Below are 6,106 nucleotides of genomic sequence, written 5' to 3'. Positions count from 1 at the left end.
TATCTATTAGAAGAAGTACTGCCAGAATGCTCCTTGGAAGCTAGAATGACCAGACTTCATTTTTCATATATTGGACATATTTTCATGAGAGACCAGTCCCTTGAAAAGAACATCATGCTTGGTAAAGTGAAGGAACATCAAAACACAGTAAGAGCTCCAACGAGATGAATTGGCACAGTGGTAGCAGCAGCAATGGGCTCAAGAGTAGCAACAATTGCCAGGCTGGTGCAGGTGCAGGCAGTGTTTCATTCTGTTGTACAGAAGGTTGCAATTAGTGAGTGCCAACTTGACAGCACCTAAAAGAAACACCAATGATTTACATGTATTTTGGAAAACAATCTTTCTCATCATTGCTGGATTCTGGTGATTTCTTTTACTTACTTCCTTGCTTTCTCAATATATTCCCTGTCATACTGAAATATCACTTTAAATGTTTCGCTTATAATAATGGCAACTGAAACTAAAAGGTAAACATAAATGACATAATGTATGTAAGTAACTTAGTAATCAAATAATAGTTCACTACATTTTATAATAATATATTTAATTTATAGTTAGTCTTCAGTTTGTCATAAATTATTTGAAGTGGAAGAGGATCAGAAAGCAGAATAAAAGTTAAAAGTGAAATGACATACTACAAAGAGACATATGCCACAATTATTCAAAACGTACAAACAATAGAAGACAAAAATAAATGACAGAACATACTAAATATTAGAAACGTGTAAATCAACAGATTTCACCAAAAAAGTAAAAAGGGAGTCCTCAGATTGTTAAAAAAAAAAAAATTTTTTTCAACGACATATCAGTCAAAGGACTAATGTCTAAAATTTATAGGAATTTGTAACAAGAAAAAGACAAATAACCTAATTAAAAAATAAGCACAGGACATAAACATACACTTAACTAAGGAAAACGTTCAGGAAACCAACAAACATATGAAGAAATGTTTACAACCATTAGCCATTAGAGATATGCAAATTTAAACAATAATTAGATATCATCTCACACCAGCAATAACAGTGAAATTTAAAAAAGCAGAGGACAAGAAATGCTAGCATGTGTGTGGAGAGACTGGGACCCTCCTATATTGCAGGTCGTGCTGTAAAATGGTTCAGCCACTCTGGAAAATGACACTGATTCCTCAGAAATATTTTATAATGTAGAAATTCCTCTACTTGATATATATCCACAAGAAATATGAGCCAGAACAAAAGTAGTTATATACATACCAATGTTTATTGCAGCTCTATTCACAAAAGCAAAAAGATGGAGACAGACTAAGTGCTCATCAGTGGAAAAAAGGATGAACAAACTTTGGTATGCACATAATACAATGGAATACTATGCTACCTTGAAGAATAATGATGCAGCTGCAAAACACCTCATATGTATGAATCTTGAGGACATGCTGCTGAGTGAAATTAGTCAGTCACAAAAGGACAAATATTGTATAAGTGCATTTTGTAAAATTTTAATTAAAAGATTTCCATACTAAATGAAAAAAAATATTTGATAGTTACCAGGGGTGTGAGGGAGGGGAGAGTATATCACAGGTTAAAGGATAGATTAAGGGATAGACACATGCTAGCTCAGGTGATGAGAGGGCAATATACAAGAAGGGGTAGAATAATACATAAGAAGGGAAGGGAAGCAGATAAACAAAGAAAATAAGGGAAGTCTAAGGAAGGAGCTCTGGTAGCGTAGTGGTTACGAATCGGGTTGCAAACCTTAAGGTCAGCAGTTCGAAACTACCAGCCGCTCCGCGGGAGAAAGATGAGGCTTTCTACTCCCGTAAAGATTTACACCCTTGGAAACCCTGTACAGGGTCGCTATGGGTCGGAACCGACTCGACAACACTTCACTTCACTTCTTCACTTCAAGGGAGGTATTATTGTTAAGTGCCATCGAGTTGGTTCTGACCCATAGAGACCCAGTATAGGGTTTCCAAAGAATGAATGGTGAGCTTGAACCACAGACCTTGAGGTTCAAACCTATTTTGCATTCCAGCACATTAACACACAGTGCCACACATGGGCTAAATGGGATAGAGGTCAAAAGTGATATATATTCAACCTTGAAACAACAGGGCTTTGTGATACAATGATGGAGACATAGTCTGAATGGGTACAGGAGGGGAAATAATGTTGTTTCTCCACTGTCTTGTGGATATTGGTTTCCCCTGTCTACTATTGTAAAATAGACATTTAACTGTGATAGACAGCATTTTGGAGAATTATAATTGCAGAAAGCTTGTAAATCCATCTTCAGCCTATAACTTATTGGATTAACTAAAAGGAGTACTAGAATTTGCCAGGGAAATATTCTTCTTGTTTAATCTTTGTGGGGTGTTAGATCTTAGATAGAATCCTTAGCCCAACCCAGAGCACTCCGAGATGGTGTAGTCCCATTTGAAAGTACATGCAGAACAACCCAGTTGATTAGAGGAACTAAAGATATTTCTTGAAAGAAAGGCCAGCAGGAAAAAAAAAAAAAAATTAAAAAAAGAAAAAAGCAGAGTGTTTGACTGTTTCAAAATTAAGCAAGCTGTTCACCTTAGAGCTATCAAAGCAAGAAAAGTCAGTCCATTAAGATAAACCCCTTTATAATACTGAAACTCAAAAAGAACACCTGAGTAGCCTTGTAAGCTCACTGATGGCCTCTCTGGTCTACTTGGGAGTCAAAGTAAGGGAAATGCATTATTGAAGACATGGACACCAGTTGACCTTGAGATGAGAGTGAGAAGAGGTAGGACTCAGGGTTAGAAGTTTAGGGAGATGTGTGAACTCCTGAGTCCATGGACACTGACCTAGCCACTGAGGGTTAGAATTGAGAGTGAAGCTGTCAGCTGGTGTGAAGTGGGGGGAGGCATGCTATAACTCCCATACTTGTAGATAATACTCATTTGACCTAGCTTGGATGGCTTGCTGACCAGAACTTGGCCAGATGAAGATAAAGAAGTTTAATACAGGGAGTAAGCATACATTACTACAATTTGATGAATTGGACTTTTGCTTATGGATGTAGTTGCTCAACATTCCAACTTAAAGGGAAGGATTCTTAATATCAAGGATCAAGATTTCCTCCTCAGTACACTGGGTTGATAGGGATGGACAACTTAGTCATTGGCTATCAAAAATAGGGCTATAAAGGTTGCAAATATCTGGTTTACAAGTTTTCATGAGTATGTTTAGATTCAGAATGAGTAGGTAAATGTAGAATCCCCACTGCATAGTTTTCCGCTTTCCCGATGGGTTTGGTGAAATGGGAGGGGGGAGAATGGGGATAGGACTTTATGATTCAATAGTGAATAATTGTTATCATGACTAATTGTGATTGTCACAACTGTAAATTTAGAAGATATGGAACTAAAAGGAGGGAGTAGTTACTCTTTCTTTTCAGGAACAAGAGAACCCTAGAACCATCAAGAGAGAAGATCATGAGTGAAGTGTAGGATCCTAACCAGAAAAGCAGTAACAATTAAAGGATAAAAGGAATGAAATCAGTGTAAAATATTAGTTCACCATGAAATGACATGCACAGCTTGAATATACGGGTGTGTATAGATTTAACTTAAATCCTCAATTATTGTAATGCATTTTCTATTCTTGATTACAGAGAATTATGAAGATGGATGTCTACTAAGAAAATAATGTATATAATATAAACTATCTGTGTTTGAAAGTAAAATCAAAGTAATTTATATTGTGCATTAGCTAAGTTATCTATTCCACAGAAAGAATCATTTAAATTAAATTAAACTATAGGGAAGTTATTTTCTTTTTCAATATGATTTTACAGAAAACAAAAGTGTTTTTAAATAAAGCATATGCTTGTATGTTTACATTTTCAAGCATTTTATACAAAATCATGGTCTCTTCATTGTTTTGATAATAAAATCAAAAGAGAAAAAATAATTGAAGGGTTCTAACTATTATCTGTTAAATATTCAAATTATGATCATAGAGTGCATTAAATTTTATAATATATAATCACTAAAATAACTTAAAATATAATATCATTTTTTAAAGCCAAAAATTGATTAAAAAATAAATGATTGAAATATTTCACTTAAACACTTAAGTTTTAATAAAGTCTTTGGAATTTGGAATTGCAAAGGCTAGTGTATATTTACTTTTCTGATGTGATTTTCAAATATATTTTAATATATTGACTATAGCTTGCCTGACTTGTTTGGAGAGGCTTATAAAAGGAAATTGCAGTACATTTTGTGAGCAAATAAAAACTACTTGGGCAAATTCTTTTTTCCTGTTAGATAAGATATTCACAGCACTCCCAAAGAACAAGAAGTTCTTCCCTTGAAAAATCTGCAGTTCACCTTGCTTTTGAAAGACCAGAGGGACAGTCTTTCCAATAGCACAGGTAGATAATAAAATACAAAAATCACTCCTGGCTAAAACAAAATATACCAGCGTGGAGTTATGTTGTGTTTACCTAAAATCAGCATCTCACTTGTTTCAATTTTTGTAGAGTTAGTAAAAGCCAATAAAGTGTTTTCAGGATTATTATTTTCTCATTTGTGTTAGACTTTCACCAAATATTTCACACCCTGTATTTTTTCTCAACTCTAGATTTAAAAAATAGAACCCTACAACTATATGTGTGGGAATAAAATATGATTTGAAAAAGTTTGGTGAAACATACAGACCTGATGCACACCTTTCCTGATTTTAAACCATATAGTATCTGCTTGTTCTGTTCCAATGATTGCCTATTGGTCTACATGCAGCTTCTGCAGAAGAACAATTGTTTTCTGGAATCCCCATTCTCCACATTACCCATAGTTTGTTATGATCCAAACATACAAATGCCTGTGTTGTTGTTCTTAGATGCTCTTGAGTCCATTCCACCTCATAGCATACCAATGAACAACAAACAAAATACTAACTGGCCCTCAGTTATTCTCACAATTATTTTTATTATTGAACCCATTGTTGTTGCTACTGTGACAACTCATCTCATTGAGAGTCTTCCTCTTTTTTGATGACCCTTTATTTTATAAGCCATGATGACCTAAGACATGGATTGGTCCTTCCCAATTAAATGTTCAAAGTATTAAGACACAAAGTTGCATTATTCTCACTTCTAAGGAACATTTGGGTATTTTCTTTCCAAGACAGATTATTTGTTCTTTTGACAGTGCATCATATTTTAAATGTTCCTTTCCAACACTATAATTCAAATGCCTCAATTCTTCTAGTATTCCTAATTCATATGAATATGAAGTTGATTGAAAATACCATGGTTTGGGTCTGGTTTATCTCAAAATGACATATTTGCTCTTTTGCGGCAAATTTTCCTAATGCAATACATAATTTGATTTATTGACTACTGCTTTCATAAGCTTTGACTGTAGATCCAAACTAAATGAAATATTTATGCATGAAAATTTTCTTTTATAAAAATTAACATAAGTCTGGTTCCTATGAGTTGGAAGTTAGAGTTATACCTGCTGTTCTGCCTCTTTGACATGTTATGTACTTCCATAGTCCTTGATAACAATCAATACTCTTCCCTTCCTGTAAGAGTTCTACAACATGATGCAATGTTCCACAAATCTCATAATTGTCTAAAGGAATGGCTTACAAAATTGTGGAGGCTGTAAGTTGCAAATCCATACTTCGGTAGCCATTCTAGAGAAATCTTATCACCTATGTAGTTTCAGGAGCTGAGAAACCCAAATCAGCAGATCAGAAGACAGCCTGTTCATGGGAGCTGAGGGAGCAGGCAAATAAGGTCCAGTGAAAATCCTACATACATGAGGTCATACATCATGGAGCAGAAGCAAGGGAGAGCAAGTTTTTCCAAAGCAGTCTTGTAAATATAAGTCAGACCATGCCCTCAAGGGACATTAAGGGTTGTGACTTGAGGCCCAGCCTCTACTAAGACGGGGGCATTCTTAATACTTAGATCCACCATAACCTTAACTCTGTGGTGGTGGTTGTGTGCCGTGGAGTTTGTGCCAACTCATAGTGACCTTGTACAGGGTTTCTGTGGCTGTAAATCTTTTTGGAGCAGAAAGCCTTATCTTTCTCCCGTGGAAAAGCTGGTAGTTTCGAACTGCTGACCTTGCTGTTCACAGCCC

The sequence above is a fragment of the Chrysochloris asiatica genome, unplaced genomic scaffold, assembly GCF_000296735.1.
Source record: "Chrysochloris asiatica unplaced genomic scaffold, ChrAsi1.0 scaffold00153, whole genome shotgun sequence".
In the NCBI taxonomy this organism is placed as follows: Eukaryota; Metazoa; Chordata; class Mammalia; order Afrosoricida; family Chrysochloridae; genus Chrysochloris; species Chrysochloris asiatica.
The sequence above is the reverse complement of the archived record's forward strand: the minus strand, read 5'-3'. Positions refer to the sequence as shown.